Below are 15513 nucleotides of genomic sequence, written 5' to 3'. Positions count from 1 at the left end.
AATTATAAAAATAAAAAAAAAAAAATTGTTAAAAGCCAAGACTGCAACAATAAAAAAGGAGTTACATTTTGGTCTGTTCTCACCAAAACCAATTGGATCGCTTCAGAAGACATGGATTAAACCAGTCTTATGGATTACCTTTATGCTGCCTTTATGTGCTTTTTGGAGCTTGAAAATTTGGTCACCATTAATTTGCATTAGATAGACAAACATACATCATATCTCCATTAAAATATCTTTGTTTGTGTTCCACGGAAGAAAGAAAGTCATACAAGTTTGAGACGACCTAAGGGTGAGTAAATTATAAGAGAATTATCATTTTTGTTCGTTTTTTTTTTTTTTTCTTACCAAAACCTTGAGAAGACTTTAAATATGATGAACAAATCGCATTGACTATGTTTATGATATTTTTGGTTCCTTTTTTATGCTTTAAAGTAAAGCACTTTCCACTGCCATTGTATTGGAAAGACAAATCAAGATAATCATTAAAGATTGTGATCTGCATAATCACCAACGCCATACAGGTTTGTTACAACATGAGGTAAATGATGACAGAATTTAATTTTTTTGGTGAACTGTTCCTTTATATGTACAAATATTCCATGCAGTCTCTCAATTAATATGGATATAAAACTGCATCCATAATAATTATAAATTATTAGCTAAATACTGTCTAAGATCGAGTTGTATTGTATATTAGTATAGCATAGCATTTCACACTGAACTTCCTAAAAGTATTCCATTCATCATTGTGACGTGTGCTTACCCATGTGTGGTTTACCAGTTATACCAGTTTCATGATTGATTGATAATAATATATCTATTTGAGGGTGTGTGGGAGAGAGAAAGTACTACACAAATGTATCTTAGGGCAAAATGTGCATAGCCCTTACTGAGTTGAGCAGGGACAGAGTCACAGACTGACACTTTATTGTCCCCCAGGGATAGACAGAGAGATGGAGAGATACAAGGAAATATGGAAAGGGGAAGGAGGAGAGTGTCTGTCACCATTTTGACAGACTTTGTGCCACAGAACAGAGAGACAGACATCCAGACTTCTGACACCCATAGCAGCCCTGAAAGCACTCTGGACTCTTGCTGAGCTTTCTTACTGTCCTGGCCTGAAGGCTTTTATAATGGAGAGTTAACTGCACTGTGTGTTTGGGAGTGAGTGGCAGGCTGATACTGATTGCTTACATGTTGTTTAGATGTCAGAATGCTAATCTCATGTGTTGGCCATTATCGATGAATAGAAGAATAGGCAAAAACTTCTGCAATGTCAGTGTGTCTTTCCCTCTCTCTATTATTTTCTTAGTGGATTTGAGAGGATGCATCATGAATGGATAGCAAATGTACAGTTTCTGAAAAATAAATTCTAATGAAGATTTGTTAGCTAGTTCACTGATATCATTCACAAAATTGTAGGTTTACCCTACACAATAAGGTAATAATTACACTAATTTCCATGATTTACCATAATTGTATTTCTTTATTTGATAAATCAGTTCCTGTAACATTTATAATAGTAATACAGTAGAACAACACTAAAAAATCTAGCTAACTTGCTAAAATGTGCTAGCTACATAAGTATTAGCTCTAATAGTCATTAGCTAGCTAGCTGATTTAGAATATTTGAATGTATATGCTTCAAAATCTCTGTCATATATTTAAAAAACTTTTTTTTTTAAATACAGTATTTCCACATAAAACTTACCAGCTTGCTAAAATGTGCTAGCCACCTAAGTTTTAGCACTTGCAGTTTGCTAACTACTGATTTAGAATAACTGAATGTCTCTGTGTGCCAAATTACACACTATGAACTATACACCAGGGCTAGTCAAATGGCGGCCCTCGGGCCAAATCCAGCCTGCCAATCATCTTTGTCTGGCCCTCCGACTGATTTTTTTTTATATAAAATTGTCTGGCCAACTGAAATACCAGAGCGCTCTCTGTGCAAAGAGAGCCTCTGTTCGTAGGTGCGAGCCTCAGCAATCAGCGGTGAGTTTAACAACGATCCATGGTGCATGCAGCCGTCCTCAGTTGTCCAGACCGGAGCACACGTTTAAGCTTTTCTGACGATAGTTTAGTTACACTGCTTTGCTAAACATGGATCGCACCGTTTAGGTGAGTATTTGAATGCATCTTTTTCAATCAAATGTATTTATATAAACTGCTTAGTTGTGTGGCGTGCGGTCAAATCTACAGATGGAAAAATGATGACTGCAGTTGTAACAGAAAAGTTGTCAGCACATACGCACATCCTAGGCAACAAAAGAGAAATCGATTTTGAAAACCTGCCGTTCACAACGAAAATGCACTGAAAAGTTCGCTTTTATTCACTATTCTTGAAGTGTCAAGCAGTCGTGTCTCATCTGTTCAGGGCTCGTAAAAAAGTGATAAAGTAAAACTGAACCTGCAAATATTCGGATTATATTTGGTTCTATACAGCTGTGAGTCAGCCCTCTCAATCTCGAACAGCATCAACTCATTTGCTAATGATTATCTTCACAAAAATCTGGCTCCTGCACTAGCTATTGTGTCCAAATTCACAATATTTGCAGGGCAATTTGTTTCCTCACTGAATAGGATGGAAAATGGAAGAATAGACATTTGATCTGACATTTTTTTTTTTTTTTTTAATGAAAATTAAATGCATCCTTAGGTAAACATGACATTTGTTTATGACCATTGTTTTCATATTTGGGTTGATATTGTGAGAGGGCTTTAGCAGGTCTAAATGTTTCTCCTCAGTTTTAATAATTTGTAAACATCAGCACTAAAGTGTTTGGAACAGTTAAAGGATGGGCAAGGAGGAGGCGGGAACCGGCTGAACTGTAAACATAACTTTTGATGTAAATGTCAACTTAAAACAACATAAGACAAACACACACATGCAGCGCTGCCGCGTGTCTCTCTCTCTCTCTCTCGAACTGGCGCTTCTGGCTCGTCTTTATCCCCCTCCCGGATGATTAGCCAGATTCAGGGCCGGCCATGTGTCCTCACGGCCCGGCCCTGCCCTCCTCCTAGTCACAGTGTTAAAATTATATTATACTTTTTTCTTTGTTTTTCATAGTAAAGTTTATCAAAAATTATTTGTTAGTGAAGAGTATAAGTCATGTTTGTTTTTCAGCCAGATTTTATGAACGAATTAATGGCTAGACCTTAAAAAATTATAATTCAATATACTGTTTAACCTGTGACTATTTTAATATGAATAAATGCACAGTATTAAAGTTTTTTTTTTTTTTTTTAAGTAAAATGTTAAAATGCTAGTTAAGATGAATACTGAAAAAATGTGGCCCCTGCCAAGTTTTCATCTGGATAATCTGGCCCCCGCAAGAAAGTAGTTGAAGAGCCCTGCTATACACTTACAGCATACACTATGCACTCCGCCGTGTAGTGTATGATTTTCCAGAAGGTAGGACTGTCCCAAATGGAACACTCCTAAACAGTTTCTTACTACATGGAAGCATTCACCATTTAACAGCTGACGGAAGTAACGTTTAAAATGCATGCGATGCAGTGCCGCTAGATTTAGCGTGTTAGTCAACCTCAGTTCAACACTTATATCTTAAACAGCACACATATTCACACAGCGTGTGGTGATGGTAAAGCATTCAACTTACATTTATAAGGTGCTGTCTTTACTGAAGTTTCACTAGTTACTACATTCTCCATTATTTGCAGTTGTTTTTTCAGACCAGCAATGTAGAAGGGTTACCCCCTTCTGCTACGTACAGAAAGCTGCAAGCACTCCAACATTCCACGCTCAGTTTTGACAGTTGAAGAAGTGAACATACTACTCACACTACTACAAAATGACGTAGAATAGTGTAGAAGTGTGCGGTTTGGGATGCACCTTGTGTTTCAAAATTTGACATACATTTTTACAAGTTTAAAAAACTTAAGTTATTTGCAAAAAATATGTCTATGCTTGCAGTAAGCTGACAGTTCACAGAACTGTTGCTATGGCAACTGACATGAAAAAAATATTATTTTTATATATATACAAATATATATATATATATATATATATATATATATATATATTTATTTATTTATTTTTTAATTTGCATAGTCAGAAACCAGATTTTCAAGTAATCCATGGAATGCCAGGGAAAAAAATATTCTTATTGACAAAATTAATAAAAAAAATTTTTTTTTAAATACCATGCTGAGTCAGAATTCCACAGGAAATGGATAGGGTTAATGTTGACCCCCTTTACGAAGACTTTGGGTAGTGATACAAAAATGCTATTTTTTCTGACCCTATGACCAATAAATATAAAAATGAAGCTACCATGGAATATCAAGTAATTAAATGTTTTTATTGATAAAATATTCCAGAAATCACACCCTAACAGGTCAATTTGACCCCTTTATGCAATTAGAAACTTAACAAGCCCAGATTAATCCTGTCCGAAATTGTAAAAAAAAAAAAAAACTGATTTAGTTCTGTCAAAATGCGTGACTTTTCTGAAAACTACCTGCTCAGTGACTATTCAGATGTTCCCTTGTTTGAACTCTAAACTTTGCATTTGAACTTTGAACTGTACTGAAGGGATAAGCTATTTTTGTTTTCATTGTGTAAGGTGTTTTTAGTAGATGGAGGTTTTAAGCTTGTCAGCACCAGAATATGGTTCTTGCACTAAGATCTTTTCACTGGATGTTTTGTTGCTTTTTTTTTTTTTTTTTTATTCTGGCAAATTGTGAACCCCTCATTTTAATTGCAACGATATATTTACCCCATGTGCCAAAAGGAGCATTACTCCCTAAACAATTTCCTTGAATTGTTTTCTTTCATTCTTTCTTTTTGCTTCCACTGTAGTTTAAGACAGCTCTACTTCTGTTATTGTAATAGAGAGCACATTGTTTTTCAAGTCACTGGTTTCAGCTCTCAGTTCACTAAGGATGGTGTTCTAAGCATTTTTCCCCCTTTATTCTCTAGCCATCTAGCATTTTGAGTGTACTCACATTTGGCAATTTTCTTCTAATCTTTGTTGTTTTGTCTTTATCCAGAGCAGAGAAAAAGGGGGATTAGAGAGTTATTTTTATGGCCTCCTTCATGCATCTCTCTCTCTCTCTCTCTCTCTCTCTCTCTCTCTCTCTCTCTCTCTCTCTGATTTTATTTATTTATTTATCTATTTATTTTTCCTGGCAGTGAGAACAGCCCAAAGACAAAAATTATGTAATATACAAATAGTTCCTGTGAGTCCAGGTGTTGGCACATAATGGCCCATATAGGTGCAGTAATTAAGATCTGGTTGGACAGGGAAAGGGAAACAGAATGCCATCTATTTTTTCTGCACTCCACAAATCTGTTACAGAAAAGTAACAATTAGTCCTAGAGACAATCTATTACTTTTTTTATTGCTTTCTCACTCAGTTCCAACCTTTCTCTCTCTCGCTTTTTTCATCTTGTTTTTTCGCTTGTTACACCAGGCTTAGAAGATGAGATAAACTGATATTTTGATTGGCTCTCCTGTTATGAAGCACACTGCCTCAATTTTGTCTTGTTCATGCTACTATTGGAAACATACATATGAAGCATTTCTACTAAAACGTATTAATGCCAAAGCACAGTGTAGAGCAAACTCAGTTTAGAAATGCAGCTTGAAGAGACACAGGCAGGGAGCTAATTCACTGTAGCTTGTTGATTACCTGAACTACAAAAGGATTGCATGTGTTCAATGCTGTCATGCCTCACTGTGTTTACCAAAAAAACAGTTTAATTGAAACAAGTACTGACTGGCCCATATAAAGGCCCTATGACTCTTAAATTATTCAAACACATACACACACAGGCTCATATACTGGCCATACACACACTCCATAAACATGTAACAAGCCATGCCTCAATGCACACACTGTGTGCAGTTCTCACAAACATTTGTAATTACATGTATTGGTTCATCTGTGCTGTTCAAGTTCTGCCATATCGACTGCATATTTACTGCAGCTGCTTCATTCTCCAGTTAATTACTGCTGTTTGTGTGTTTTTGAGAGCCCCGCATGTGTATCTGGGGGTGGATGATTTTTGAGTGTGTTTAGACAAATACTCGATCATCTCTCGTCATTCATCTCTCCATCTGAATATGAGTTGTTTTCATTCCTGAGAACAAATCAAGCATGGCCTTGTCAAACTCAGACTGTGTCAGATATTATCTCTCTCAGAGCACCTGGTACACTCATTCACTCATAAAATAATGTTCAAATGCCATGTGTTTAAATAGGTTTTTTTATACTTTAACACTTGATTACTCAAGTTAACCCAGAAGGTTAATGGAAAACTTTACTGGAGAACTTAAGCAAACTTCATATTTGATCTTAATTTCCCATACTTCTAGTAAGATACAAGCTCTTAATACTGAGACATGCAGTGGCCCCAAAATATATTTGGGTGAACAGACCTTTTTTTCAGAACTAATGTCACTTTTCTAAACCAACAGTTAAACAATGTAGCGCTGTCAATGTGATATCAACTGCTTATAGAGCTAAGCAGCACTCAAATCAAACATAACTTGAACATGAAAGTCCATCCTCAATGTAAGCACAAGCGCCATTCTTTACCACAATGGTAACCCCCAAAACTTCAACAGACATTCTTTTTAAATATTAATTTAACAGAACATTAAACAAACAAATCTCCTCCAATTCTCATCTTGCTCAAAAATGCATTAAATATCATTTAATTAAAAAAAATTAAAAAATTCGCCCCATCCAGTCCCATGCAAAGCATGTTGGGAAATGGCAATCCCCAGCCCAGTTTCATCAATGCTATAAGTGCAAAAAATATTCATGTAGTTCAAATTAAAATGGATTTAGTAAACTTAAATTTTACAAATTTAATTGGATAGAATGCAATGAAATCAAGTTGTGACAAAATGTTCTAGAATTGTGTTGCTTTAGATCACTGAAAATGTATTTGTGCTATCTTTATTTAATATAAATGCCACTTGGTTTGGTATTTTTGTATCTCTAATGTGATGACATTCAAACATATTAAAATGTGGCTTAAGTTTCCAAATAATTTTTGAGCCACTATACACGAATAAGGTGTCTCTAATGAGTATTTGAGCTGCTTGTTGGGTAGTCACACGTTTATTTATTTATTTAGGTTTTTACCACTTTTTATTATAGAGAAATTAGAGAGGAGACAGGCATTCAGCTGGGGGGATCAGGACACAAAGCAGCTCAGATTCAAACCTGTGTTTCCTGCATAAGCACCATAGCATCACAACTTGTCTGAAACAAATGCATCAACCGCTGTGCCACATCTCCAACTAGAATCACCTTTCTAAACATATCTAATGCTTATCTGTGGGGAGCTCAGATTTAGCACTCTCAGGGAAGTGTTTCCACTTATTCTAACATAACTATATGAAACACACTTGATGATAAAACATGAACTTCACTTGCATGTTCACTGTGTGTGCCTGCGAGCGTGTGCATGTGCATTTTTTATGTGCCTCTTTTATTAAAGTGCACAGAGTTCCACTTGACAGTCATTTCGGTAAACTCTCTCTGAGAATGGCATGTAAAAATGCAGCCTCGAAAAACAAGCAACATCCAATTATCCTTAATCTGGCTTTAGTGATTGCTTCGCTCAGTGTGATATGATTGCTGATTATGGGGGAAACTCATCATTTAGGCATCGTGCAGCATCCATATAAAGAGTCTGGAATGATTTGGGTGGAAGATTCAATGGAAGACCCCATTCAGTGGAGCAGGACAGCTAATTAAAATTCAAATGCAGGTCAGCTCAGTGTAATGACTCTATATTAGTGCCTCGATTTTAGATTGTATACAGTATGTTTGGATGTGTGTGTTTGTGTTAGCAGTTTCTCCTTCCAGCTCTCATTAGTTCGGCTGAAGTGTGATGCTGGTTGTGATCGTTGGTGTTTCGTGTTCATTATACCTAAGCACAGGCTAATTACCAACTAATGCAAAATACACATGTAATGAACAATTCATAATGAACTGGAATGATGTCACAACAAGTTGAATTAAGCTTTAATAATGGGCTACTAACGTGCAACTACTAACAGGCAAATGGACAAACATCTTGTAACTCATTTGTATTGAAACAAATGAAATAATTATGTTTTTGTCAGAAAGAGTTACATTTGGATGTCATCCAAAAAATCAAGCACATCGGAACCATGGCCTAGGGTTTAGCACACATACTTCATACATATTAAGCTGTGGTGCACAAGTGGGACACCAAGGTTTCAATTCAGTCTACATCATGTCTGGATCCCATTCACCCTCTCTCTTCCCAATAATTCACTCTCTCAAAAAAAAAGTGACAAGTAGCCCAAAAATATGCATGATGTTTTTTGTTTTGTTTTTTCTGAGTATTAAGAGCCCCACTATAATAATGTAAACTTTTCATATTTTTAATGATATACAGTAGATTATGATGAATTATTGAGACAAAAATCTACTTTTTCTTTCTTAATCTTTTGATTTGACATTATATATCTACCTTATTATATACCTTATAATAAGGTAGCTCTGGAAAAACTTTTTTTGTTTTGTTTTGTTCTCAATCATGTCACCTGTAACTGCATAAAATTTGTCTGTGCCATGTACTTGGTGCCATCTCCTGGTGGCCATATATAATTAGAGTGATGAATGTTCTCTGCCCATATTTGCATGACTTCCACCTCTGATTGCAGCAATCTGAATCCTTATACGTTTAATTTAGTGTTCCACGATGCTGGGCAATGTACTACATCATTTCCAATTAAGTCATCTGATCCAGGTAAGCTAACATGTTTTTAGCCAGATAGCACAATATGTACTGTGTGCACATTGAGCTTTGTGTGGATTATTTTATGATCTACTGTATACATCAGATTACGTCATGTGGGGGCTCATTTTTACAGAAATCTCCTCCTATAAGTAATGGTATGTGGCATTTTATGTTCTGTTTATTTATTGTGAAGATATAAGCGAAAATGTGTCTTATAAGCAGGTTTGGGGAGTAACGGAATACATGTAATGGGATTACGTATTTAAAATACAAAATATAAGTAACTGTATTCCACTACAGTTACTATTTAAATCATTAGTAATTAGAATACAGTTACATTCAAAAAGTATTTTGATTACTGATGAGATTACGTTGCATTTTATTGTCATTTATTTCATTTAAGATTTAGTCCTTTCAGATGGAAAACATTTATACATATAAATGATGTGATCCAAAGTGCACTTGAACAGCGGAGAAACACTTTCTTATGATGTGTTACATTCGTATGAGCAGACAGAGAAGTAAGTTTGAAGTAAGTTTGGAGCAGAAGAAATAGAAATAAACCTTGTGTAAATTGTCAGCTTTACGCTAAGCTAAAATGCAATTTCTAGCCATTTTACATGCACATGTTAACAGGCACGATCATATTGATCAAGAAAATTCACGTTGGATCATAGTTTCTTTTTTTCTAGTAAGACCTTTGATATTAGGGCAGAATTTTTATTCTTGATAATAATTTTTGTATTATTTTCTGTAAAAATATCTAAAAATCCTTAAAACAAGATCAATTTGATTAATCTTGTTTTATTAACAACACTGCATAAGATATTTAGGTTTTTCAGAGAATGTATTTTTAACATGTGTATTTTGTCTTACTGTACTGGCAGAGTTTTTTTTATAGTCAAAACAAGTGAAAAAAATCTACCAGTGCTGAAGAAGTTATCCAAAATATTTACAATACATCACTGACCTTGAGTAATCTAACGGAATACGTTCCAAATTACATTTTACAGCATGTATTCTGTAATCTGTAGTGGAATACATTTCAAAAGTAACCCTCCTAACCCTGCTTATAAGCAACACCCGTTTACATGTAACATGTTTGTCAATGATATATACTTATCTGTTAATAGCTAAATTGTTGACTTTGAGTAAAATAAATAGGCTGTATGTATTCTACTCTTCCAACATTTCCAACGAAATATTACACATGGCTATTTGATCAGTTTGATGGGTTTACCGATTACAGTAATATGTACAATGCAAATTATTAGTAAATTATCAAAACATAAAACTTCTGATTTGTCTGCAAATGTCAAAGCACTAGTTTTGATTAAAATGCCTACATGCATTGTAAAGTAAAGCTTCTAAGCTTTAAACGACACCTATTTGTGTTAGTCACGCCGATCTGTCACCGCCTCTTCAGCCCTTGGACCGACCTTGCATTTCTACGGGCAGGGGTTCCCCTAGAGCAGGTCTCCAGGCGTGTCGTGGTTATGACGGATGCCTCCAAGACGGGCTGCGGCACTGTATGCAGCCCGCAGCTGCATTGGCACATCAACTGCCTCGAGTTGTTGGCAGTTCTGCTCGCCCTGCGGAGATTCCGGCCGTTGATCCAGGGCAAGCATGTGTTGGTCCGGACGGACAACACGGCGACGGTAGCGTACATCAACCGTCAAGGCGGTCTACGCTCCTAATGCATGTCACAACTCGCCCGCTGTCTCCTCCTCTGGAGTCAGCAGCACTTCAAGTCACTGCGAGCCACTCACATCCCGGGCGACCTCAACACTGCAGCGGACACGCTGTCACGACAGGTTACACTCAGGGGAGAGTGGAGACTCCACTCCCAGGTGGTCCAGATGATTTGGAGTCGATTCAGTCGAGCACAGGTAGACCTGTTTGCTTCCCAGGAATCCTCCCACTGCCCGCTTTGGTACGCCCTGACTGAGGCACCCCTCAGTATAGACGCGCTGGCCCACAGCTGGCCCCCAGGACTACGCAAATACGCGTTTCCCCCAGTGAGCCTACTTGCACAGATCCTGTGCAAGGTCAGGGAGGACGAGGAGCAGGTCATCCTAGTATCACCCTATTGGCCCACCCAGATGTGGTTCTTGGACCTCACGCTCCTTGCAACATGTGATACTGAGACCTCGATCGGGCTATGTGCCCAAGGTTCCCATGACCCCTTTTAGGGATCAGGTGGTGAACCTGCAAGCGCTGCCCCAGGAGGAGGAAGACCCAGCTTTGGTGTTGCTGTGTCCAGTGCGTGCTTTACACATCTATTTGGACTGCACGCAGAGCTTTAGAAGCTCCGAGCAGCTCTTTGTCTGCTTTGGTGGACAGCGGAAAGGAAGCGCTGTCTCCAAACAGAGGATCGCCCACTGGGTTGTTGATGCCATCATGATGGCATATCACGCTCAGGACATGCTGCCCCCCGTGGGGTTGCGAGCCCACTCTTCTAGGAGTGTATCGGCCTCCTGGGCCGTGTGGCACCTCTTTGGCAGACATCTGCAGAGCAGCGGGCTGGGCAACACCCAACACCTTTGCGAGGATCTTCAATCTCCGTGTTGAGCCAGTTTAGTCCCGTGTATTGTCAGGTACAAGCAGGTAAGTTCCGGGACAGCTGGCCGGGTGTACCGCTTGAGCATAGCGCCTTTCCCCTCCCTTGAGGTGAAGACATGCGCTTTTGACCCCCAGTCGTGTTCACAAGCTGTGATCCCTGGATGACTTTCCTCCTTAGCCCTGTGGCAGACGAGTTTGCGGAGAAACTCGCTGCCGGCCCAGTATGTGTGCTAATTAGGCCCTGTTCTGGGGTAGGTGCTCCAGATGTGCTGGTTCCCCGTAGGTGACCCCATGTGATATATTCCGCTAAATCGTTTCCCTGTCGGTAAACTGCGTCTTCCTTGGGCAGAGGCCCCTCTGTCCCCGGTCACCATGTTTGTAGAAACTCCTCCCCCCTTGGGTAGGAACTACCATGTGGATTCTCCACATGACATACTTCCGAAAAGACTCAGTAAGACCATGTGACGTATTTCCACTCAAAATGGAAATACGTCACATGGTCTTACTGAGTCCATGTGACCCCCCCCTGCGGTGTCTTCCCCTTGGGAGTGACACCCCCCCGACATAGACATTTATGGCCCCCAGTCGGTTAACAAATTCCATTCTTTTTGGGGAGAACAAAGAGGAAAAGAGGCCTCGGCTGGGCTAGCCTGTCCCTATTTGTTGGGCAGTTGACTTGTTCCCAAAGGACCGTTCGACGCTCATAAGAGCGTTGGGGGAGGTTACGTGACAGCCTGGTGCACTGGCTACGAGGCACACAGCGGTCTGCCCGTCTTGCACCGCCAGTCCACGTAACACAGTTCAGCTAGTTGTGGCGTTTTGTATAGCGACCCTTAGCGTCACTACATCGACACAACCTCGAGTGAGTGACAGATAGGGAACGTCCTGGTTACTTTCGTAACCTCCGTTCCCTGATGGAGGGAACGAGACGTTGTGTCCCTCTTGCCACAACACTGAACTACCCGCTGAAATGGCCGGGACCTTGTCTCGGCTCCTCAGCACAAAACCTGAATGAGTGGTTGCATACCAGCTCCTTTTATACCTGTATGTCCAGGGGAGTGGCATGCAAATACCACTCGCCAATTCCCATTGGCCTTTTTTCAAAAAGCAGAGGTGATTGGGGCTCCCATGAGTGACCCCTAGTGTCACTACATCGACATAACGTCTTGTTCCCTGCATCAGGGAATGGAGGTTACGAAAGTAACCAGGACCTTTTTCCATTAGATTTTATATAAATATAAAATAGCCCTAATAGCAAAACATTTTAAGGATTTTTATTTATTTATTGGTAAGAAAATTGGGAAACGTTGCCAAATGGCATCTCTACCACAATGGAAAATAATCCAAAATCTAGATTTTCTGAAAAATTATAAATTTCTTCTTGAATTAAGTTATTTATTTAAATATTTATTTAAAGCTGAAATATGTAATTTCTGCACCACCAAATGGAATTGCAAAAATAAACTTTGTTTTCAAAACAGCTTTCTGAATTCTGCCGTTGGTCAACCAAAGAGATAGTCCCACAGCTAACTCGTGCCATTGGTTGAGTAACGTTGTTGGGGTGGGTCTAAGCGGGTCGCTCAAAACAAACAGAGTAATTATCATAGCGTGAGTACTTACAGTGCTTATGGTTTTTGAGAAAATTAACTTATGAATGGCTTACAAATAGTTGTCTCTGCATATAAAGCTGGGATAGGAGAAAATATTTCAACACAGAAAAAGTTACATACTTCAGCATTAATTAATTTATGTATTTATACACTTGGAACTCCTACAAACAAAAATTTAGTGAATCATTTGTTCTTTAATATTGTCATTTTTTTTTTTTTTTTTACTGTCACTAAAGCTTTGAGTAGCTCATCCTCACTGTTGTCAGTCAGAAGCAAGCACTGTGCACTCCTCTTGCCCTTTTTCATAAAACATTTTTGCATTCATTTTTAACTGAAAAGAAGAAATACAAATCATGATTGTGTTATTAGTGCATAAATACAATTATATGATTGTAAACATTTCCAAATAAATGAATAAAGGCAATAATATAATAAATGCCACTATCTATAAAATTTCTCAGTGAGAAAATGCATTAGTGCAATTCCATTGTAGTACAGAGTTTCCATATGGCAACATAGCAATTTTTCCATTGTGGTGCATATTTTCACAATTTTCTATAAAACTGTTAGATAAAGCTGATAATTTAGCAACAGCATCTTATTAACATATCAAAGATGCAGCAAAAAAAAAAAAAAAAAAAAAATCATGATGTAGAAGAAACATACGAAATGTTTTTAAAAGAGCAATTTGTGGAGCACTTCAGCAGGTGCCTCTAAGGGTGACCCCATGAAAAACCATCTTGGAGACAAAATTAATTATCATGTGACTTAAAACAGCATATCATTGGTCACTTTAAAGGCTGCCCTTTAATGCATTATCCAACAGTACATTATGTTTCTTGTTTTTTTGTGCAAGAAAATAAAGTGAAAGAAAATAAATGGTTGCCATATGGCTACACTACCATAAAGAGTTAATAGCAGGTTACTTTTGATTACTTTTGTTTAAAATCATGTACACTCACTTGAAATGTGAAGACTGGTCGTAATAAAAGCTAATTAAAGCTAATTTAATTTACATGATGCTGGGCTGCCTCATGGAGGCCACTGTGTTGAGATCATATGACTAATCAAATACTACTCATTTGATCTTAATAACTCCCTATTAACTTAGTACTATAAATGAATGATGGCTGTCAGTGAATAGCGCTTTAGTACAATAGCATCGGTAACCAAAAAACAAAATGTATTTTGCATCCATGGCTCTAGGTGCCAGTATAAGTTAAAGACCGCTATCATATCGGTCAATCCAGTATAACAATTTGATTGCACCTTTAATATTCAAGGGCCATTGATAAAGTAAAAATGATTGAAATTGAATTGCTGATTAAGCGTCAACTAAATCTTCTGTCCTTCTCTTGGTTTGCTTTGAGTTATAGTGTAATTTTTTTTGTTCTAGCCAGGTTCAGCCTCATACCATCTGCCCTTTCACTTTCTGACAGCTCCAACTAAGGTCAGGCAGAATCAGAATAAGACTTTTACACCCTCGCCGCTCTTGTATACGCTTCCTTTCTGAAATCAATCTCTAGCTCTGTAAATAGGGACATGATGAGGCTTCATTATTTATTAAGGTGCTGCCTATTCTGCACTGCCGCTCTGTCTTCAATATTTCTGTGCAAACCTACAAGTCTCCTCACACAAGTCTAAAGTAGTCAGATGTCATGGCTGCACCGGCCATCCCCTCTCAATAAAAGATGAGCTGTCTCTCATGAGAGAGATTCAGAGGATAGTGTCTCCCTCTGTGTAAAGTTAAGACAGACCAACAACATGGAGGTCTCGTCACACACCATTCCAATATATGTCCACAGAGCAAATTTGTAAAGACATAGAAGATGGTGGATAGACAGTTACTCAGCATCATGCATTTAGATAAAACCTTTATGGTTACAAAGTCAGACAGACAGACAGACAGAAAGAGAGATGGTGCCACAGGCACCTTGGCAAAACTAATGTCTTATTTGGTCTCTGCTTCCTTCAGTTATTCACTTCAAATCACATTCACTGATATCCCAAAGGACCTCAGGCAGTGCTCGCCAGTACTGCACATCACTAAATGCTGCTCTATGCTGTTTACTGTCATTTCTGCCTAAATCCATTCTCTTCATCTCCTTCCTTGCCGTACCTACAACATATCCGTTCCCTGACCACCCCTTATATTTTCCCAGCTGTTTTAACAGCAGAGATTGATTACTTTGACATAGGTAGTGATTACCGTGCAGGCAGCCTCTGTGGGCTTCCAGAGTGAATATTTACCTGGGAGAAATTCAATCAGGCTAGCTAATGCCATTTACCCACTACTTTAATCTGCTCCAGGATTCAATTAGAGATCTGCCCCACCTACCTGTGGGTGACACTTCAGCCATTCAGGTGAGAGGGGAAAAGAGATACAAAATGGCTTTTTTTATAGCATACAGTATTAGTGAGAGGTGTATATCATTGTTTGTTTGTGTTTATGTTTGCACGTACCTTCATCTTAAGTAGAGAGGCTTATAGATTTCACGAATTGCACTAATTGTAAATGCCACATTTCAAACACCAGGATTTAATGGAAATTTATTGATCATATACATATATATATATCTTTTT

General features: G+C 38.3%; 1 protein-coding gene across 2 annotated transcripts in view; it reads left to right on the top strand.

The window, feature by feature from the left end:
• LOC127444014 (ephrin type-A receptor 6-like) overlaps window positions 1–15513 on the top strand; it is a 220984-nt gene that overhangs the window by 182611 nt on the left and 22860 nt on the right. The window lies entirely within an intron of this gene.

Source organism: Myxocyprinus asiaticus, chromosome 7, assembly GCF_019703515.2.
Source record: "Myxocyprinus asiaticus isolate MX2 ecotype Aquarium Trade chromosome 7, UBuf_Myxa_2, whole genome shotgun sequence".
Taxonomy (NCBI): Eukaryota; Metazoa; Chordata; class Actinopteri; order Cypriniformes; family Catostomidae; genus Myxocyprinus; species Myxocyprinus asiaticus.
This window is presented reverse-complemented; position numbering and strand designations above follow the sequence as displayed.